At 41.1% G+C, this 24,114-nt stretch overlaps 1 protein-coding gene across 3 annotated transcripts in view; it reads left to right on the top strand.

Moving 5' to 3' along the window:
• Window positions 1-24,114, top strand: part of b3galt1b (UDP-Gal:betaGlcNAc beta 1,3-galactosyltransferase, polypeptide 1b) — a 151,935-nt gene that overhangs the window by 99,002 nt on the left and 28,819 nt on the right. For 2 of the 3 annotated variants that reach the window (XM_072579519.1, XM_072579517.1), the window contains exon 2: window positions 22,712-22,905. The gene's annotated coding sequence lies outside the window, so the exon portion shown is untranslated. Of the gene's footprint in view, window positions 1-3,221; window positions 3,266-22,711; window positions 22,906-24,114 lie in introns of all 3 variants that reach the window. The other variant, XM_072579518.1, reaches the window with a different exon arrangement.

Raw genomic sequence — 24,114 nt, forward strand, 5'->3', positions numbered from 1 at the left:
TTATAATGAATGATATTAACATGATAACAGAAAATGATTTTTTAAAATCTATGTAAAATATCACTTCATCTTCTGAACCATTTCTTATATCAATATCAATCAAATGTAGGCTGGATACTGGTTGATTGAAAAGAACTGTGTATTGCATACTAGACATCAAGGAACTCGTTTGGACCAAAGAGGTTGTAGAGAGAGAACTGGAATTATTGTAATAAATGCCTACACTTCAAGAGTTACAATGAAGAAATGTTGTCATTAGCTGCAATTAATATTTGATATCTTTGATGTAATTAGTCTAATTTTAATTTATAGAGATGAATGATGATGTTAGTTCTTTCAAAAAGAAAAAAGGAGTGAGTTGACAACATGGTGGTCATTTTACTGGGCTCAGAAATCCAGGCTAATGCTGTGGGGACAGAAGTTCAAATTCCATCCAAAATTTAAAATCAATTAAAATTAACGTGTATTGGAATATACAGTTGGTATCAGTGATGGTAGCTACAACATTATCATAAAACATAGGTGCTGAAGGAGACTATTTGGCCCGTCAACTCTAATCCACCATAGTGAGATCATTGCTGATCTGATAATCCACAACTCCATTTTCCTGCCTTTTCCCCACAACCCTTGATTCCCTTACTGATTATCAACCTCTGTTTTAAAGAATTTCACAGAATCAGTATCATCTAAGAGAAGAAACCCCCCCCCCCTCTCTGTCTTAGATGGGTGACCTTTTACTTTGTGTTTCTGCCCTCTGGTCCTAGACACTAACACATGTTGAGACAATCTCTCTGTATCTATCCTGTATTTACCGAATTTCTCTGCGTCTACATGTGCGACCTATGTTTTGGGTGGCACAGTGGCTCTGTGGTTAGCACTGCTGCCTCACAGCAAGAGGGACCCGGGTACAATTCCAGCCTTGGGTGCATGTCTGTGTGGAGTGTGCACATTCACCCCGTGTCTGTGCGGATTTCCTCCGGGTGCTTCAGTTTCCTCCTCAAGTCTACAGATATGCAGGTTGGGTGGATTGGCCATGCTAAATTGTCTATAGTGCCCAGGGATAGGCTGGCTACAGGGATTTGCCGTGGGAAGTAGAGGGATGGGTCTGGGTGGGATGCTCTTCAGAGGTCAGTGTGACCTTGATGAGGCAAATGGCTTACTTCCACATTGACAGAATCCCTTCAATCCACAAAGATTCTTTTATGATTCAATAAGGTCGCTTCTCATCTTTTCTAAACTCCACTCAATACTGACCCTAATACTCAACATTTTCCAATAAGAAAACCCTCCATATTGAGGATCATTCAAGACAATCTTTTGTGGTCTGCCTGCGAATTAGAAGAATTTTAGAATTAGAATCCGTACAGTGTTGCAACAGACCCTTTGGCCCAACAAGTCCACACCAACCCTCCGAAGAATAACCCATCCAGACCCATTCCCCTGCAATTTACCCCTGACTAATAACCTACACTATGGGCAATTTAGCATGGCCAATTCACGTATCCTGTACATCTTTGGATTGTGGGAGGAAACTGGAGCACATGGAGGAAACCCATGCAGACACGGGGAGAATGTGCAAACTCCACACAGACCGTTGCCCAAACTGGAATCAAACCCGGGTGCCTGGCGCTGTGAGGCAGCAGTGCTAACCACTGAGCCACCGTGCCACCCCTGTTTCCTTTCAGAGGGTGACTGATGAGTTCACAGTATTCAACATATGATCTGGTGTCTTGTAGAGGTTTAGCATTGATCAGTGTTCGAAGGATCCATCCCGTTTACTATCATCCTTCAGTGAGGAAAAAGTGTGTCATATTTACCTATTCTGGTGTGCATGTGACTCCAGATTCATTGCAATTTGGTTGAATCTTAAAATTGCCCTTTAAATAGCCTTGCAAGCCTCTGAATTGTACAACCTGCTATGAAATCTAAGAAAAGGATGAAACCAAACAATGTTGCATCAACTTAGGCACTGACTGATGTATTTAAAAGGCATAAGATCAGTACTTCACAACCTGCATACTACAAGCATCAATCAACTTCTGCCCATCACCCATATACATCCCTGGAAATGACTGAGACCAGGTAGAAAGCAACATCACTTTTCAATGATGAATCCCTGGAGGCTCTCTTTAAGGTAGTTGCAGAGTGAAAGGGCAGTTGTATTTCCTCTGATGACAACATGAGGCCAAGTTGGCTGAGAAAGGCAGGCTGAACAGACTGTGGAGGTCAGGGCCAATGGCAGCTCAGGAGAACCATGCTGCAAGACGACGAATAATCTACTACAGGGTGTATACTACTGTCTATGCAATGCAAACCCTCAATCATGGTGGTATATAGCATTCTAATTCTGCCACTGCAGAAGAGAGTCAAGGTTAGCATGGCAAGCTAGGAATGTTCCTAACTCCTGCTTTCATTGAGGATTTTGGACATTTACGATGAAAGTCTGTCCAAATGTCACAACTTATTCAGAATGCAAGTCCCTGATTTCTAGAACCAGTGACATGAACAAAAACAATTTTAAACAAAGATTGGTTAGGATTTGTAATGTACTGTTTCAGTGTGTGGTGGAGACAGGTTCAACTGTGAATTTCAAATTAAATTGAATATGTTTGGAAAAGAAAAAATAATTTGTGGGCTAGAGGTGGAGGTTGGGAATTTGGGTGAGCAGATTTGAGACAGCGCAAAATGTCCTGATTTGTGCAGTAACAATTCTATGATATCATGATTTAACATAAAAATTTGTTATTTCTGAAGACTGGCAGGAAAGAATATCTACAGTTCATAAGTGCTGGTTAACTCTTACCTCCCCTCTAAAGTAGCCTGGTAAGCCACTCATTCAAGGGCAATTAGGGATGGGCAATAAATGCTGGGTCCCATGAATAAATGAAATAAAGAGCATTGTGCAATTTAGAACCATTCTTTGGATGCTGAGCTGATGTTTTTGCTTTGAATTGTGCCCTGTGCATCTGTTATTCTTTATTGTATATATTCTGAAGTTATTGGGTCAGGTTTATTCTATATATCCCTTTTTGTTTGCCACTTCATGCATCCTAGATTTGCTCTTTTTAAGAGAGTTTTTACATCATCTTGTTTAAATAATTGGTGTTGATGAAACCAATTGTGACAATGGCTGAGTCAAGCCAAATCCAGGAAAATGTATATAATCTGATGTCAACCTATTACTTTTAAGAACCCACTGAATTTCCAAATATCTACAACAGGTGCAGTGCTACATGTCAAATTGAGGATCCCAAGAAAGTTGCATGTAAGTATGGATCCAGTGTAATGGTTGACTGTCCCTTCCATTTTTCTTCATTGCTTCTCCTGGGAATAAGCATTCTCTAGGCACTGCAATTAAGAACATCTAAGTCAATCATTTCAGAGGTGGGTCGCTTCCTTTTTTAACAATGACCATTCAGATCTGTGTGAACTATAGAATATTTAGTTTCAGGTCGTAGATGAGAATATGGTTAATCACAAGTTCTCCGAAGGTGTGTAAATTCATTATGTCTAATATCTTAATAAGAAAGGAATAATACATTTCTATATTCTGGTAATCTTCTCACATGTATGTGAACTGACAGTCTGCAGGAGATGAATCCTTGAATTTGTTAGTCTCACAAGGTAATGAGATAAATATGGAGCTGAAATCTGACATTCTCAACCAGTTTAGCCAAAGTAGGGAAAATATTTGCAAATCTTATCTGTCTGGATTAGCATGTTTGAAATGTGCAAACCTGTTGAAGAACTGAGAAGATTCACTGAACTGCATTTTCAGGCCTCCTATCAAATGGAAACCAGCCCAGGAGTAGTGGGCAGTTAAGTACTATCTGATATTACTATGGCTGCAACAATCCTCCCTAGCATGAGAAGCTGGTTTAATTCTAGTCTGGGTGATAAGTTGATCTGAAATACTAATTAGCATCCTATAATTTGCTAGAGATTTTGATGCCATTTTTGGTATGAACTAGACTGCATGGGTACTATGTACCATCTGATTGTATTATGAACCCAGCAAATGTTATTACAGTACAAGTCTGATCCTGGGCAGGATGGTGGCCCAGTGGTTAACATGGCTGCCTCACAGTGCCAGGGATTTGGAGTCAATTCCAGCCTCGGATGACTGACTGTGTGAAGCTTGCATATTTTCCCTGTGCCTGTGTTGCTTTCCTCCCACAGTCCAAAGATGTGCCGGTTAGGTGGATTGGCCATAGGAAATGGAGAGTTATAGGGAGGTGGTGAGTCTGGGTGGGATGAGCTTTGGAGAGTCGATGTGGACTCAATTGTTAAATGGCCTGCTTCCACAATGTAGGGATTCTATGATTTAGGTAGAAACTCAGTTTGATAGATCGTACCTCTGTTTTAACTTGAATAAAGTGGTCTGAACCATAGGAACACAAAGCTATTGATTTTGTTTAACAACAAGATATAAGTTTATTACAAAGGGAATGAAGATAAAATATAACAATCCAAACTATCTACTTGTAACACAACATCAAAGATTTTAAACCACGGAAAGGTATAATTTTGTTAATCCCTAAATACTCCTTTATAAATTGAAAAAGATGGAGATGATGGCGTTTATTGCTGGGCTATTAATCCAAGGACCCAGGTGATGTTTCAAGAATACTGGAATTAAATCCTGCCATGGCAGATGGTGAAAGTTGATTTGAATGAAAAATCAAGAATTAAGAGTCTAATGATGATTATGAAATCATTGAGTTTCTGAAAATCCATCTGGCTCACGAATATCATTTAGGGGAGAAGACTGCGATCCTTACTTGGCTCTGACGTACATGTAACTCTGAACCCCAGGATTGTGGTTGACTGTTAACTTAATTAGGGATGGCTAATAAATGCTGGCCTAGCCAATGAGACATTTATCCCATGAATGAATAAATGAAAAGAAGTAAAACAGAAAATTTATACTGTGTATGATACCCCTGGTACAGGTCTCAAAACACCACTCTTATAACATACAATGCCAATATCCCTGTGTCAAACACCTCAGTAGATTTAAGTCACTTGGGACTTCAACTATTAAACTGGAACTATGATAGCTGCTTCCTGGAACTATCACACACATGAACCTCACTGCACTGAACTTAAATAACCACGCCTGAGTCTTTATCTGGTCTGAAACCACTACTAACTTGTCACTCTAAGGACCTAAGTCACAATATCTTTCTCTTATCAAGAGCACTGCTCTGTACATTCATCCTGTTTCAAGGTCTTCACAGGACTAAAACACTCAAGATTTAAAATAAAGCAAAAAGATTCTGTCAACCAAGATCGCAGGACTCTAATAAACTCTTAAGACCCCACCATTTGTCATGCTAAGTTACAAGCAATCTAAAGTAAACAAAAGCCCATTAGTGCATGAAACTCATCCACTCTAAAGCACATTTTTAAACAAAGTCATCATGATTACAGAAGTGCATACAAGGTCATTATAAAGTTCTGACACATAGAAAGACTCACTCACCAATTATTGAATCAGCGCAGAAATCCAAGCTTTCAGAAGCTAACATTGAAAATTATATATATAAATCAAACATCAACATCACAGCAGCATTATCCAACAATCCAACCAAAGAGGATCCCGAAGAAATTTCCTTTTCGTTTTTATATATTTACTCCTCAGGACTTCACAAAATCTGCCTGGACTACCAACCTCCAACTCGTTTTCTCCCATTCTCACCTCATATCAAGGGGTTTCCCTCTATTATTTGCCTTCCTACAATGAAGAAGTTTGCTGGACCATCGAGTAATCTGAAAACCTTGAACTAGCTGACATTTGATTTCCAACAGCAGCCCAAAATTCATCAACTATGGCCCACTAAACAGAACGATTCTTACTACAGAGCTGCAGGGAAGCCAGATATTCATTCAGGTCAACCTGCTTTGAGAATCTGGTCTGTGGTGGAGCAAAGGATACAACTAAAGTTGAAATTTTAAGGCAGTTTCCTTTACAATAAATTAAAATTAACAACCATTTATTTCTACCAATATTCTTTGAGGAAGCAGTACCCAAACTACTTTATGTTGGGAAGAAAATATAATCCAGTTAGGAAATTTGTTGCTATGAGAAAGTGAGGACTGCAGATGCTGGAGACCAGAGTTGAAAAGTGTGGTGCTAGAAAAGCACAGCAGGCCAGGCAGCATCCGAGGAGCAGGAGAATCTGAAGAAGGGCTTATGCCCGAAACATCGATTCTCCTGCTCCTCAGATGCTGCCTGGCCTGCTGCGCTTTTCCAGCACCACACTTTTCAACAATTTGTTGCTATGTCAAGTGGCTTTTTCTTTGAGAACGCAACCTACTTTTTAAAATGTTTGAATAAGAGAATGCTGTTTCTCTGATGCATGTTAGTTATCTGGGAATGAAGAAGCAATTTATCTAAAAATCATTGCAATTCTCATAGTCAAATGCATCTGAACTCTTCAGAAATTCTCAAGTTGGCAAGTTTTCAATGTTGCTATTTTATTTAGTGTTTCTGTTTAAAAATTTGTGTTTGTTTCTGAGCAGACAGAAATGTGTTCTACAATTCATTTTTATTGAAAGGAACTTGACAGTTTAATTATTTGTGATTCCTGAGATTGCCAGTTAAACACAGTAATGGAATGCATGGCACAGACATAATCCAGATTGACTACTCTGCACAATTCAATTCTTTCTTTGAGTACTATTATGAATTTTTATCCTTTAATTTGAAACATTTGCAGAACAATATCAAGAAGTTAAATTTACAGTAGTTTAGAATGTCTTTAAGTATTTCCAGATGAACTTAAGGTTATTTCATAGAACGTGGGATCTATACCGAGGCAAACCAGAAGTTAAACTTGACCTTGAAATTGCATTTTAGTCAAAACTTCATAAGCTACAAAGAAAATGTTTCAGTCACATTTCTGATCTCCTCATGGTTAAAGCTGCACAGAATACTGATGCCAGCTGGATTTTCCTCACACCTTTGTCTCTCTTGTTACCTCGTAAATTAGACAAACAGTGATGTGAAATTCCTCAGCTAAAAGTGTAAGAATATATTACATCTATCCTCAACACGTTGATCACATTTTCATTTCCAATTACACTGAAAAGAGCAAGGATGCCCGAAGAATGATTTATGTTTTATTTATTTATGGTTGGGTCAAAAATATTCTATGTCTAGATTAGAGTGGTGCTGGAAAGCACAGCAGGTCAGGCAGCATCCAAGGAGCAGGAAAATTGACGTTTCGGGCAAAAGCCCTGGCGGAATTGGTCGGTGTGTTCTGCTACCAACCATAAATATGACTGGATAATAATGTTCCAAGCAAAACATAGACTTCATTTGTCTGGAGGCAGTACTGGAGCTTCTCAGAGACTTTGATTTTGCCTCCCTTTTTTTAATGGATGAATTGAAGTTATTTGAAAACATTTTCAAACAACTTCAGAAAATTATAGTATTTTCACTGCTCATGACTGAAGAATAACTTGGCTTACAGATGGTGATTCCACTTCTAAATTGGAAGGTATGAGGTTCATATTTGACACCAGATAACCCCTAAGAGTGTAATTCAGAACTCCTGCTTTGAATTCTATTTTGACATCTACTGGAATACTGGTGTTTACTTACTATGAGTGACTGATCACCCCATTTCTTAGTATAAGTTGTGGAATACATAAACCCCTCTCTGTTCCTTGTAAGACAACCCAATTTATTTGATGTAAAGAAGTTGCACATTGTAGTCTCTCATTACTGTTAATCAACTTGTGACTTTTGCATTAATTACTCTTTCACATTTAGTGGGAGTCACTGCGCTGTCCATCTGTAATTGCCCTTTAGACAGTGGTAGCAAGCTGCCTTTTGAACCACTGAATTCTAATGGTACTCTGTAAACTCACAATGCTATTAGGAAGGATGTCTAGGGTGTTGACCCAGTGACATTGAAAACAATACATTTCCAATTTGAGGTACGGGAAGGGAACTTGTGTGAAATGCTCCATCTGCTGCCCTTACTCTTCTCGGGGCAGAGGTCACAGATTTGAAAGGGTGAGCAACAGAGGCTTAACGGGTTTTTGCAGTGCATTCTATATACGGTACACATTGCTGCCGTTGTTGGATTTGTGGTGGAGGGAGTGAATATTTAATGTGGTGGATAGGGTGCCAGTTTAGTGGGCTGCATTGTCCTGGATTATATCAAACTTTGAGAGTCACTGGACCTGCATTCATCCAGGCGAGTTACTCAGCATGCAATTCCCAGCCTCTGATCTTTACTTGTCCCCACGGTATTTATATGGCTGGTGTAGTTCCTTAGTAAGTATCAGGTTGTTTGATTTTGGGGGAATTCAGTGATTGTTATACCATTGAGTATTAAGGAAAGATAGTTATATTCTTTTGTTTTCTTTGCTTATGCCACTAAAGTTACTTCATCTATGATATTACATATTTCTCTACAACCGAAGAATGGAAAGGTATGAGAATGTGGACTTTCCTGCATGGGATGCTGCTGCACATTCACCACCTCCTTGTCTTTGTCTGCCATTCAAATATGTAACATCCTGCCTTCCAATGGCAGAGATTCCCAGAGGAGGGAACCACTATAAGTGGGTACTTCCTCTTCCCATCAGGGACCTAGCATGAGGATTGTATGTAGCAGTCTTGAGCAATAGGAAGTTAAGTCGGCTTCTTCAAGCCACAAACAGTTTTTGAGACCTGGAGAAACTCATGTTTTACATTTATTTTGAAAATTTTCATTTGTAGCCCCATTTAAGCTGTGTGTCAGTGGGTTAAAGTACCTATCAAGTAAATAGGAGGTTGAGTGTTTAAATCTCAGCCTTGCTTCTCTCTGTTCTTTCAAAATATGGCTGTCAATTGAAAGTGCTCCTGTATTGCAGTGGTAATGTCCCTGCCTATGGGCTAGAAGCTCCAGATTCAAGTTCAATTTGCCTTAGGGATGTGCCGTGGTGTTTCTGAACAGATTGATTAAAATTGTGCCTTTTAAAATGACATGGAAGTATGTCCCAGATGGGCTGTTGTTACATATTCTCCACCTTTGTTTACCACTCATGTATGCCTTGACATAACCTTTTACCTTCCACAGCAGAGATTTACAGTGGAGGGCCCTCTTTAAAGGGGTCCTTCCTCTTTCAGTCTGGGGCCTGAGGTGGAGATTGGTGCACTTTGCAGTCCCAGAATAAACATTGAAGTAGATTCACTGGATGCCAGGTCTATCATAGATTTTATGGCCCAGAGTTTCATCTTTGTTTTCTTTCTCAGCCCCTTTTTAGTTTCTTAAAGGGGTCGATTTTAAATTATTGATTGCACTTCAGCCCCTCAGCACAGAGCAGCTCAGAGGGCTACCTCATCCCCTGATCCTGGGCTTAGCCAAAGTGGCTATTGACAGGCCCAAAGCGGGCCATAGTACCTAATGGTCTGTCCTTCTGTCGCCACATCCTCACTCAGGTGTTCATAGCAAAGGGAACAAAGGGGGTCCATTGCCACAATATAGACCTTTGAGGGACAATTGTCTCCAGCAGGTTATAGGATGTCACTTAATGATATTTTGATTGAACTTCTATAAGTCTCTACTTGTAAGTTTCCATTGACTACTTGACGTTTTACACTCTCCACTGAAGACCACCTAAACCATTATTGTCAATTTGAAAACATAGAAAGGAGGATAACCTTGTTTAATTTCTTCTGAAGAGAGTAGGAAGGGTGGATTGTGCCCCACAAGGAATTGTCTAACTTTAAATTCTTATTTAAAAAGAGGGATTGGTGGAGGTAGAGGTACTACACATCAATCACAAGCTGCCAGCGTTTGGTATTGCAAAATTCGACATGGTGATCAAAAATGGGATGTTTGCAGAAGTAGTTTATAGTGTGATTGTACTAAGTGCACATTAGATTGATTAATTAGGCATAATTACAAAGACTATCAGGAGCAAAAGATTATATCTCCAGTGGAACCTCATGCTAGATTCTTTCTTAACCTAATGATTGTGTGATATCATCAAATTGGATGGAACTAATTACAGTTTCAGCATTAACTCATCCAGAACTATTGCCTTATATGGCATCTCATTCCAAGTTTTGTTTTAATTTCCCCCATAGGTATCATTTATATATTCAGGTACATATATAAATCCCCCAAAGTCTCTGCTTTCACAAATTGAGGTAGTTTGTGTTTGTTTCTACAGTTCTTCCAGAACAATTTCTCTTCTGACTTAGAAGATTGGTTGATCTTTTGCTTGAGATTTTGTTAAGGTTGATTCAGATTATCTGTAAATCATTTGTCTTCTGGGGGGATATGTCATCTCTTAGATGTCCTTCTCAGAGAATGCATTTCCTGCTAAACCTAGTCGTTGGTCCATGCCTAATCTGGAAGACATTCGATCTGCCAAACTTCCTTCACAGATGAACTCTGCCTTGCTAATTCAAGTAACTGTCTTACAACAGTTACTGGTGGTACCTTTAATCACATGAGTGTCCATCAGAGAGACCCTGTGTGCGAAAGAGAGAACGTGCGAGAGACAGAGAGGAGAAAAAAGTGCAAGCGTCCTTGCATGAGGGACATGCAAAACTAGTGACATAGTTGCTGCTTGGGCTGTAATTTTAACGTTTCAAGGTGACAGGCAGATTCAACATTGTTTTGTAAAAAGGAAATCATTTTTAAGCAATTTGTTGGACTACTTTGAGGAACTAACATTCTGTGGATAAAGGGGAATCAATAAACCTATTGCACTTAGATTTTCAGAAAGCTTTTAATGAGGTGGGACATCAAACGTTGCAGAGATTAAAAGCTAATGGCATGGAGATAACATATTGACTTGGATAGAAAGTTGGCTATCCAATAGGAAACTTAGTGATCAAAAATAATCACTTTCATATTGACAAAGTGTGACAAAGTGGTGTACCACAGATACCAGTGCTAAGGACTCAAAAGCTTTCAATTTATACAAGTGACTTGGATGAAGGGAGGAAATGCATTATTGGTAAATTTGCTGATGTATACATAGATTAGGAGTGAAAAAGTTGTGACAATGACATAAAGAAGCTATAAATGGATATAGATAGGTGAAGTGAGCAGATAAAGATGTGGCAAATGGAAGATAAGGTGGAAAATTGTCCATTTGGGGACAAAGAAAAGAAAAAGCCATATTTTCTAAATGTTACAACAGAACTCTGAGAAGCAGAGGAATCTGGGTTTTCTAATTTTAATTATAAAGAGGTGGTATGCAGGTGCAGTGGGTTATTAAGAAAGTGATTATAATGTTACTGTGCATTGTGCAGGTAATTGAATACAAAGACAGAGAGTTTATGCTTCCGTTATATGGGCATTGATGAGAGCACACCTGGAGCATTGTGCATGGCACGGGTCTGCAGACTCAAGGATGGATGTAAATTGATGGATGTTTTTCAGAGATTTACTTGATTAGTACCTGCATTAGGTATGTTATCTTAAATAGAAAGATTGGACTGGTTAGGCATGTATATGCTGAAATTGAGAAGATTGTGAGGCAACTTGATTGAAATGTACAATCCTGATGTGTCTTAAAACTGTGTTAACCACTGACCCTGTATTATTCACACTGGATTGCACAAAGCCTTTCAAGGTGGCTATCAATGTGGAGAGAATGTTTTCTCCTCGACAAATCTAGAACTAGTAATAATAATTTCCACAACCAGGGGTCATCAATTTGAAACCGATGAGATGCATTTTGCTTTCAGAGTGATGAATCTTTGTAACTCTTTTTTTTCTGAAAAGGTGGTGGAAGCAGGTGTTATGGACTAAGCCAGACCACTCAAAACATTCTTAAGCAGGCAGCTCAGACCATAACTTTGCAATTTGTTTCGTTAAGTGTACAGTGAAAATTACCTGGATTAAGTTAGCAAGGTTGACTACTAGGTTTTAAAACAGACAAAAATGTATTCACAAAAATACACAATGAAACACAAAGAACAGAATAAAGAACCCATACAGAACACAGTCTATCCAAACTAGACTTAATTATACTGTTCTGAATATACACAACAGTCCCAATAAGCAAACTCATACTTACAGGTTGATGTTGAAGGGCAGAAGACAGAGAGTTTCCACACAGCTCCCTGTTGAACTCCTCACCAGATCTGACTGAACTAAAACTGTTTAGCCCAGCTAAAGAGCTGACCACTCCCCTTTAAATTATACAGGTCATTTCTAACACATGACCACTTTGACTTGAGGTCTCATCTGTTTACATAAAAGCAAAAGGCACTTGAAATCCTTTTCGTCTCTGTACAAAAGCAAACTGATCGAAGCCTGGTCCAGTTTATTGGCCCTCTGAAAGAAATCAAGGACATAGTCTCCTTGAGCCAAGGAACAGCATTTACAAAAAAAAGGACGAGCTTGTGACACCTCCCCCCTTTAAAAACAAAATGAGCCATCAACACCAAAAGATGGATTTACTTTTAACCCTTCAAAACTCGGTTAGTAGTCAAGACACATATAGATTTTACTAATTATAAACATGCAAACATGCACAACCCCATGCAAATTCAGGCTGCAGTACATCCACCACCGAACACCTCTGCATCTTATTCGAATCTTGATAAAGCATCGGCAATCATTATTTCATGACCTGCCACTTGCACAATTGGCAAATTGAATGGCTGCAACAACAAGCTCCATCTAAACAGCCTGGCATTTTTGTCCTTAAATGTTTCCACAAATGTTAATTGGTTGTGATCAGTGTATACGGTTGTCTCTGGGGCATTGCTGGCAATATGAACATTGAAATGTTGTAATGCCAACACCAAGCTTAAAATCTCTTTCTCCACCATTAAATATTTCTGTTCATGAACGTTCAACTTCCTGGAAAAATACCTGATTTCTATTCCCTCGTCATCCTCCTGCAGGTGCACCGCACCGACACCCACATCACTGGCAGCGATAGCCACCTTGAAAGGTTTTGTAATCCAGCGTAAATAACACAGGGGCAGTGGTTAACACAGTTTTTAAGCTGTCAAATGCTCTTTAACAGTCTACTGTCCATTGAAACCTCTTGGCCTTTTTCTTTTAATAATTTGGTGAGTGGATCAGCCACACTGTTAAAGTTCAGCACAAACCTTCGGTAAAACCCACTCAACCCCAGGAGCCGTAGTACTGCTTTTCTCGTCAACAGTGTGGGAAATTCCCCAATTATTTTTGTTTTTTCATCCGGTGGTTACATTTGTCATGTCCAGAAACGTGGCCGAGGAAGGTGACTTGTGCTTTGGCAAGTTTATTTTTAGCTCGGTTTACCACCAAGCCTGCCTTCCGAAGACAATTGAACAAGTCTGATAAATACTGTAAATGTTCCTTCCATGAGTGACTAAAAATCACCAGGTCATCAATGTATACCACACAATTGGGTAATCCAGCAATGGCCTTATTAGTCAGTCTCTGAAATGTGCCTGGAGCATTTTTCTTACCAAGTAGCATGACTTTGAACTGATATAGTCCATTTCGTGTTAAAAAAACCAAAATTGCCTTTGCTCTCTCTGACAGGTACTTGCCAGTAGCCTCTGAACAAATCCAACTTAGAGATATAAGTTGCTTATCTCACTTTTTTGACACAGTCCTCCAAAAGTGGAATTGGATATGCATCAGTCTTTGTAATGGCGTTGACTTTGTGATAATCCACACACACAACCGTTGGGTACCATCTGGCTTTGGCACCATGACTATTGGTGAGCTCCAGTCACTGTAACTCACTTCAATTATACCATCTTGGAGCATGCGTTCCATCTCCTTCTGAACCTGTGCCAACTTTAGAGGGTTATGCCTATAAGGATATTGCTTAAGCAGAGCAGCATCTCCTATATCTACATCAAGGACAATTAGGTTAGTACTTCCCAGTTTATTCCACATATAGAGTTATAGAGATGTACAACATGGAAACAGACCCTTTGGTCCAACCCATCCATGCCGCCCAGATATCCCAACCGAATCTAGTCCCACCTGCCAGTGCACGGCCCATATCCTTCCAAACCCTTCCTACTCATATACCCATCCAAATGCCTCTTCAATGTAGCAATTGTACCAGCCTCCACCACATCCTCTGGCAGCTCATTCCATACAAATACCACCCTCTGCGTGAAAAAGTTGCCCCTTAGGTATCTTTTATATCTTTTCCCTCTCACCCTAAACCTATGCCCTCTAGTTCTGGAACCCCCCAACCCCAGGGAAAACACTTTGCCTATTTACCCTATCCATGCCCCTCATAATTTTGTAAACCTCTATAAGGTCACCCCTCAGCCTCCAACGCTCGGGAAAACAGCCCCAGCCTGTTCAGCCTCTCCCTGTAGCTCAGATCCTCCAACCCTGGCAACATCCTTGTAAATCTCCCCATGTGATAGTATTAACTCTTTCAGGATATATCCCAATTTTTGACAATTTCCACATTCTCCAATTTGATTTGAGAAATGACCAATTCAGAATCCTCTGAACTTGGTTCTTCCTTCTATACTGTAATCATTATCTGGTCGGCATGGATGGGTTGGACCGAAGGGTCTGTTTCCATGCTGTACATCTCTATGACTATGACCTCCTCCTCTTGCTTTCCTTTAAATGCTGTCAAGCAAACTCTCCAGCTCTATTTAATCATTCTGTAAAATTTGACACATAGTCCAAATGGGTGGTCTCTGAATTCGGACTTATTAATTTCTCCTTCATCAGCTTTAATGGTCCTCTTACTTCATGCCCAAAAATTAATTCAAATGGACTGAATTTGGTCGATTCATTTGGTGCATCTCTGTTTGCAAAAAGTACAAACATAATTCCCTTATCCCAATCATCTGGATAATCTTAACAATGAACCCTCAACATGGTCTTCAGTGTTTGATGCCATCTCTCAAGTGCTCCCTGTGATTCCAGATGGTATGCAGTAGATTTGAATTGCTTTATTCCCAAGTTATCCATAACTTCCTTGAATAGTTTGGATGTGAAGTTTGATGCTTGATCTATTGACAGTCAGTATCTCGTTTAAAAAAATTCTTCTACAACACTGTGATGTTGCATAATGGGATTGCCTCTGGAAATCCACTTGACACATCCATTATTGTTAATAAATACTTATTCCCACTAATTGTTTGAGGTAGAGGACCTGCACAATCAATCAAGACTCTTGTGAAAGGTTCCTCAAATACTGGAATAGGTATTAAAGGTGCAGGCTTCATTACTGCCTGTGGTTTTCTGACTAGCTGACATGTATGGCACATCTGGCAAAGTTTACCTACATCTTTGTGTAGTCCAGGCCAGTAAAAATGTCTTTATGTTTTAGCCTATGTTTTCCTCACCCCTAAATGAGCTCTAATTGGTAGCTCATGTGCCAATCCTTTCTATACCCTACTGGCAAAACAGTTTGATGAATCTCTGCCCATTTCTCATCTGCTTGAATGTGTAATAGTCTCCATTTCCTCATTAAGACACCATTTGTTAAGTAATAACATACAGGATTGTATTCACTTTCTTTCTCAGTAAATGCCTTTTGATATAACTGTTTTAACTCCTAATCTTTCTGCTGTAATTCAATCAACTTAGAGCTAAAAATACTGGCATGTTTGTCTATTTGCTCCGTCTCTGTTCCACTTATCCGAAATGTTCTTTGAACAGATAACACTATGTTAGCCTACTTATCTGTGCTTTTTGATCTCTGCTGTTTCAGCCTGTGCCTCTGTGATCTTGTGATCACACAATCAGGGAAAATTCCTGGATAAGCATTCTCCATGTCTTCAGTTGCCTGCGTCTCCACTGGCTTTTCAACTAGAGGAGGCAGCATGCCTATCGGTGAATCAGCTGTATCATTTGCAAGGACAAATTCTATTCCTGGAGCTGAGAGTTTGCACAGTACTCCAACCACAAATTCTCCACTCTACTCAGGACTCTCTAGCCTCACTTTATATAATTGAGCACTTTTTGTCGCACAATGAATTCCTGTTACCAGTACCTTCTCTGGCAGTAGTCTCTAAGGAGGGCATATCTCCTCATCCCTCAGCATTACAGACTGAGAGGATCCTGAGTCCCCTAATATTGTAACCTCCTTATCTATAACTCCTGGCCTATGTGAATAAACTCTCCCCTTGCATGTATATTTTTTTAAGCAGATCTGGTACTTCCTCCTTTATCAACCTCTGATCATCTTGTACACTCTGAAGCAGTTATCTAACTTCCCTTGTGCTTTTTGTTACTCGTCAAACAAAACGTCCAGGTTTGTCTGGTTTCATTACATCTGGCATTCTCCTAGACCACCAACACTGATTTCGTGTGGCCCACTTTATTACAATGAAAACACCAGCGTTTTTTAACTTTTTTACCCTGTTGTTAGTTATCCTTATGATCTTCACTGACATGTACTTTTCTCTTTCCATGAGAGGACTTCTCTTTGCCCCAGTTTCTATCCCTCTTGTATTGAAATTGCTTCTGGAAGTTTTATGGACCAACAGAGTTTTATGGACCAACTCATAATCATCAGCCACTTCAGCTGCTAACCTTGCTGTTTTAACTCTGCTCTTCCACATGAGTTCACGCTACTTCCTCACTAAGTCTACCCTCAGCTTTTATCTCCAGCCTTTTAAGCTGACTTTCCTTTTTAAGTGTCAGTTTTTGAAGTTCAAAAGTGCTCTTTTTTTTCTTTCTCTGCTCTCTCTTTTTCCCTCTCTTCTGCTTCTAATCATAACTCAAACTGTTTCATTTCTGCTGCCCTTTCCTTATCTCTCTCCTCTAACTCAAGCTGCTTCATTTGCAATTGAATTCTTGCCATCTCCAGAGATTCTGATGGTTTCTCCAGCAAGTTTAAATGATGAGCTACTGCTGTAATGATCTTTTCTTTCCTCACAGAAGCAGGCAGTTCCAATTCCAGCTTCTCTGCTAATTCTTGCAACTTGGTCTTATTCACTTTTTACAAACCTTCCAAAGTCACCACATCTACATTCAAAAAACTTATGGCTCCTGAAAGAGCCATTACTGTCCCAAGCTTTGTCTACCCAACCAACGCCTGAAATAAAGACATGAGCACCTATCACTTACTGTTTAACATCCCGCAAAGGGCCCCCAGTCTGTTATGGACTAAGCCAGACCACTCAAAACATTCTTAAGCAGGCAGCTCAGACCAGAACTTTGCATTCTGTTTTGGTAAGTGTACAGTGAAAATTACCCTGATTAAGTTAGCTTGGTTTGAAAAATGTGGTGCTGGAAAAAACACAGCAGGCCAGGCAGCATCCGAGGAGCAGAAGAATCAACGTTTCAGACATAAGCCATTCTTCAGGAATGAGGCTGGTGTGCCAAGCGGGCTGAGATAAAGGGTAGGGGAGAGGGAATTTGGGGGAGGGGCGCTGGGAATACGAAAGGTGGAAGGAGGTGAGGGTGAGGGTGATAGGCTGGAGAGGGTGTGGGGCGGAGAGGTCGGGAAGAAGATTGCAGGTCAAGAGGGCGGTGCTGAATCCGGGGATTGGGTCTGAGATAAGGTGGGGGGAGGGGAAATGAAACTGGAGAAACCTACATTCATCCCGTGTGGTTGAGGGTTCCTAGGCAGAAGATGAGGCGCTCATCCTCCAGGCGTCATGTGGTCAGGGTCTGGCGATGGAGGAGGCCAAGGACTGGCATGTCCTTGGCGGAATGGGAGGGGGAGTTAAAGTGTTCAGCCAAGGGGCGGTTGGGTTGGTTGGTGCGGGTGTCCCAGAGGTGTTCCTTGAAACGTTCCGCAAGTAGGTGGCCTGTCTCCCCAATACAGAGGAGACCACGTCGGGTGCAACGGATACAGTAAATGATGTTTGTGGAGGTGCAGGTGAATTTGCGACGTATATGGAAGTATCCATTGGGGCCTTGGAGGGAGGTGAGGGGGGAGATGTGGGCGCAGGTTTTGCACTTCTTGCGGGTGCAGGGGAAGGTACCAGGAGTGGAGGTTGGGTTGGTGGGGGGTTTGGCCCTGAGGAGGGAGTCACGGAGGGAGTGGTCTCTCTGGAACGCTGATAGGGGTGGGGAGGGAAATATATCCTTGGTAGTGGGTCTGTTTGGAGGTGGCGGAAATGACGGAGGATGATACGATGTATCTAGAGGTTGGTGGGGTGGAAGGTGACGACCAGTGGGGTTCTGTCCTGGTGGCGATTGGAGGGGCGGGGTTCAACGGCAGAAGAGCGGGAAGTGGAGGAGATGCGGTGGAGAGCATCGTTAACCACGGCGGAGGGGAAATTGCAGTCTTTGAAGAAGGAGACCATTTTGGTTGTTCGGTAGTGGAATTGGTCCTCCTGGAAGCATATGCGACGGAGGCGAAGTAATTGGGAATATGGGATGGCGTTTTTACAGGGGGAAGGGTGGGAAGAAGTATAATCTAGGTAGCTGTGGGAGTTGGTTGGTTTGTAGTAAATGTCTGTGTTGAGTTGGTCACCCAAGATAGAAATGAAGACGTCTAGGAAGGGGAGGGAGGAGTCTGAGACGGTCCAGGTAAATTTGAGGTCGGGGCGGAACGTGTTAGTAAAGTGGATGAACTGTTCAACCTCCTCGTGGAAAGCATCGTCAACGATGCTCTCCACCGCATCTCCTCCAATTCCCACACCTCCACCCTTGAACCCCGCCCCTCCAATCACCACCAGGACAGAACCCCACTGGTCCTCACCTTCCACCCCACCAACCTCCAGATACATCGTATCATCCTCCGTCATTTCCGCCACCTCCAAACAGACCCCACCACCAGGGATATATTTCCCTCCCCACTCCTATCAGCATTCCAGAGAGATCACTCCCTCCGCAACTCCCTCGTCAGGACCAAACCCCCCACCAACCCAACCTCCACTCCCGGTACCTTCCCCTGCAACCGCAAGAAATGCAAAACGTGCGCCCACACCCCACCCCCCCTCACTTCCCTCCAAGGCCCCAGTGGATCCTTCCATATCCGTCGCAAATTCACCTGCACCTCCACACACATCATTTACTGTATCTGTTGCACCCGATGTGGTCTCCTCTATATTGGGGAGACAGGCCGCCTACTTGCGGAACATTTCAAGGAACACCTCTGGGACACCCGCACCAACCAACCCAACCGGCCCATTGGCACTTTAGCTCCCCCTCCCACTCCGCCAAGGACATGCAGGTCCTTGGCCTCCTCCATCGCCAGACCCTGACCACATGACGCCTGGAGGAAGAGCGCCTCATCTTCCGCCTAGGAACCCTCCAACTACACGGGATGAATGTAGATTTCTCCAGCTTCCTCATTTCCCCTCCCCCCCCCCCACCTTATCTCAGTCCCAACCCCCGAATTCAGCACTGCCCGCTTGACCTGCAATCTTCTTCCCGACCTCTCCGCCCTCACCCCCTCTCCGGCCTATCACCCTCACCTCCTTCCACCTATTGTATTCCCAGCGCCCTTCCCCCCAAATTCCCTCTCCCCTACCCTTTATCTCAGCCTGCTTGGCACACCAGCCTCAATCCTGAAGAAGGGCTATTGCCCGAATCGTCGATTCTCCCGCTCCTCGGATGCTGCCTGGCCTGCTGTGTTTTTCCAGCACCACATTTTTCAACTCTGGTCTCCAGCATCTGCAGTCCTCACCTTTCTCCTAAGTTAGCTAGGTTGACTACCAGATCTTAAAACAGACAAAAATGTGTTCACAAATTACACAATGAAACACAGAACAGAATTTTAAAAACCCTGCAGAACTCAGCCTATCCAAGTAGACTGAATTATGCTGTTCCAACTACACACAACAGTCCCGATAAGCAAGCTCCCTTTAAAAACCAATATCAATGGAACTCATGCTTACAGGCTGAAGTTGAAGGGCAGAAAGAGAGAGAGATTCCACACAGCTCCCTGTTGAACTCCTCTCCAGGTCAGACTGAACTAAAGATCTGACCACTCCCTTTTTAATATACAGGCCATCTTTAACATATGACCACTGTGACCTGAAGTCTCATCTGTTTACATATAAGCAAAAGGCCTCTCAAAATCCTTTTCATCTTTTTACCAAACCAGACTGATTGGAGGCAGGCCCAGATTATTGCCCCACTGAAAAAAAAATCAAGGACAGGGTCTCCTTGAGCCAAGGAACAGCTTTTAGAAAAAATGGGATTAGCTTCGTGACATAAGATCTTGTTTTAAAAAAAGCGAGATGGGTGCAAGCAGAAGTTTTTTCAACATGGATGTAAGGATTTCAAGTTACAATCAGATCAGCTACAATTGCATTGTATGACAGAGCATGCTCAAAAATTGAATGCCTACTCCTTGTTTGTGAATACTTCTGAGTGATTGGAAAAGAGTTGATATCCAAAGAGGTCTGATAGTCCTTGTCCATAAGTCACTGAAAACTAATATTCAGGTGCAGCAAGCAAGATGAAAGTGAATGGTATGTTGGCCATTAGCACAAGAAGATTTGAGTCCAGGAGTAAAGACTTACTTCAGTTGTATAGAACCTTGGTGAGACCACACCTGGAGAATTGTATGCAGTTTTGGTGTCCTTACCCAATGAAGAATATACTTTTGACATCAATGGTGTTCAATAAAGCTTGATTAGACTGATCCTAAGAATGGGTTGTTGTGAGGAGAGATTGAGTTTGTATTCTCTGGAGTTTAAAAGAATGAGAGGAGACCTCATTGAAGTATACAAAATCCTGACAGGAAGTCACAGAGTTGATTCAAAAAAAAATTGCTCTTGGCTTGGGGGTGTGGAGCAAGAGGGTTGAGTCTCAGAAAAAAAGGTTGGTTAATTAAACTGAGATAAGCTAAAGTTCCTTCACTCAGCAAGTAGTTAATGTTTGGAATTCTCAACCCCAAAGGGCTGTTGACATTCACTTATTGATTATATTCAAGACAAAGATCAAAGGATTTATAGATATTGAAGATATCAAAGGATGTGGGGCAAGTTTAGGATATGACATTGAGGTAGAAAGTCCACCTAAAGCTAGTTGAATAATGAAGCAGGTTCAAGGGACCAAATGGCCAATACCTCCTATTTGATTTATATCTGGATAAGATTGTAACCAAAACTCCATCTGTTTCTTTTGTGTCAAGTTGATCCGATGGCACTATTAATAAGAAGAGCAGTGGAGATATCTATCCTGGCTCATATATATTTCTCAATAAACATCAAAGTTTGTGAGAAGATTTGTAGCTCGGGTGCTCGTTGTTGTGGTTCTGTTCGCCTAGCTGGGAATTTGTGTTTCTGCTATGAGTCCAGAGATGGATGAGCCCATGGGTGTGCCGTTGATTTGTTCATATATTTACCGCACACTCTCACTGCATTCTGGACCCAATATACCGACCGCTGCAACGGACAGCTGGAACTGACAACCGGAAGCAGCAGATTCAAACCACTACAAATGCCAGAGGAAAGATCACAGAAGCGCTTCACAGGAGGCTCCCAAGCACTGAGGATGTCACCTAGACAGGGGATGAAACGTCTGCAACACAAATTTCCAGCTCAGCGAACAGAACCACAACACCCTAATGAATTCACACTCACTCCATCATCATCCCCCATCCCCCTCACCCTCAATCCAACACCGTCATCCTGACCCCCTCACACTCACTGCATGCAACACAAATTCCCAGCTCGGTGATCAGAACCACATCAATAAACATCACTACACCAGATTATGGGTGGCACAGTGGCTCAGCGGTTACCAATGCTGCCTCACAGCACCAGGGACCTGGGTTCGACCATTTGTGTGGAGTTTGCACATTCTCCCTGTGTCTGCATGGGTTTCCTCCAGGTGCTCCGGTTTCCCCCCACAGTTCAAAGATATGCAGGTTAGGTGAATTGGATGTGCTAAATTGTCCATAGTGTTCAAGGATGTGTAGATTAGGTACATTAGCCAGAGGAAATGTAGAGTAATAGGGTCTATGTGGGATACTCTGTAGAGGGCCGGTGTGGACTTGTTGGGCCGAAGGGCCTGTTTCCACACTGTAGTAATTCTAATACTAATTACCTAATCATTATCACATTACTGTTATGGGAGCTTGCTGTTCACAAACTAGCTCATGTGCTTCCTTCTCTTCAAAATGACTTAATTTGGCTATAAAGTCATTTAAGGCATCCAGTGGTTTTGAACATCCCCAATACAAATACAAGTCTTACTTTCCTTTCAAAGCTTAGATTTTGAGAAGCTTAAATTTCTAAAATGAAAATCTACAATATTGCAGATAAAATAATCTCATTTAGGATAATGATTACATCTTTGAATAGTTAGATTAAGGATAATTAAATGAGTATTAGGATTCCGGATAATAAAAAGCTTGAGAAAACAAGACCTATACCTGAATGAAATAATAGATGCAATTTTGCTAATTTAATCTGTCTTTTTAAGTCATACTTGATTTAACATTTCATTTAATATATATGTCAAAATATGTACAATTTACATACTTAGGTCAAGTGTAATACTAGTTTAAGAAAATATTCTGATAAGTAGAAATAAACTAAATCAAAATACTTTGGTTTGGTTCTGAAATGTAAATCAAACTTACAGAGAAAATTATTGCAATATAGTATCTTTTCCCTTGGAAAGGGAAGGACATAGCTTGTCATTGTAAGAATTGCAGCCATTTTATGAATATAAGGAATTACATATTCGCAGGATGCTAATACTGTCTTCTAAAGCCATAATTAAGGATAATAATACATGTTGACAGTGCAATTGTCATTTTAAGATCTAAATAAAGTGGCGCTTTTATATTATTGATCTAATATAATTTTATAACTTCCAGCTTCTCAATGTTTTCCATACAGGGCTGGATTTTCATGGAGTCAAGAGACTCCATGGAGGAGTGAAAGTGGCAGCCAGCCCAGATTCCAAGATTCATGACCCCATTCCAGTTGTTGGTAAATTTTATGGAGTCAGGCCAATTTTTAAATCACTCGTGATTCACAGCACCTCAGATGTGTCTAGAAAACCTAGTTTGGATGAGGGAAACATTTCAAAGGTGAGTTTCAAAAGTCTTTCCCATACTTCCCATCTCAAGCTATGCTCTACGAGCACAATATTCAACCCTCCAATAACCCATCATTTCTTTGATTCCAAGCTACAGCATTTCCATACTTTTGTACACATTATGTCATGCCAATGAAGTGTATAATTACAAAATGTTGTATCAAAAAGCTTTTTAAAAAGTGATTCATTCATAACTTTTCACTTTGTTTACAAGCAAAGTACTTGCTTCACAACAGGCTAAGGAATATGTCAATCACCTAGGCCCTTTAACGTGTTCACGAGCAGAAATGACAAGCACTTGAAACCAAGTTGTCGTTATGTGTTCTTGGCAGGGAGAACGGGCATCCATTCAATGTTCAAATAGCTATAGCCTGGGTCAAACATTACTTAATTGATTACTCTGGCTCTCTGATCCATGTTGTCAATGTCACAATGTTTAGAATAAAGGATTTTACAAGAAAAAAGGATTTTAACTGCTTGAAATTGCTTCTATTAATACTATGACTGTCTGTCTGATTGATTGTCTCTTTTACTGAACAGGAATAAATGGAAAGATTTCAAGAAACTCTATATCGTTTCATAGTTTGGGATGGAGGTTATGAAAGATGGTGGGGGGTAAAGAGGCCTAGATGAACAGGACAATGAGGGACTATGAGCTGATATGGCTGGGGCCTCAGGAGTATGAGACAGGATAAAGAATGGAGAACCTTCAAATTTTTTTTCATTATAATCTGCAAGAAGTCCAGCAGCACTAAGACAGACCTTTGACGGAGGCCAAATCAGTACTCGCTGCCCTTGTGGCTGTTTCCAGCCTCTCTTCCAGAGGCAGCTGGCCTGACAGCATTCACAAATGACCACCTAGAAATGAAAATCCTATCTTTGTGGACACTTTCTTCTGATGTGGGCAGATCAAGCCAGGAAATGTCCTTACTCTTGTTGACCTGCCATGAAAATGAAAATCCAAGCAACATGAAATGAATTAGTGAGATACTTAAGTGATCTTCTCCATTTGGAAAAAAAAGCAACATGAACAATAAGCAATAGCTAACTGTAAACATTATGATCAAAAAGTGACAGTTGACTAAACAAAGTCAGGAGCCTGAAGATATAACTATATTCCGATTTATTTTTTTTAAAAATATAGCATTGTCTATCAGGAAGTTTTTTTTCCTCTTTGATTTTTACAGTGTGATATCTTCTC

Source organism: Chiloscyllium punctatum, chromosome 10 (genome assembly GCF_047496795.1).
Source record: "Chiloscyllium punctatum isolate Juve2018m chromosome 10, sChiPun1.3, whole genome shotgun sequence".
Taxonomy (NCBI): domain Eukaryota; kingdom Metazoa; phylum Chordata; class Chondrichthyes; order Orectolobiformes; family Hemiscylliidae; genus Chiloscyllium; species Chiloscyllium punctatum.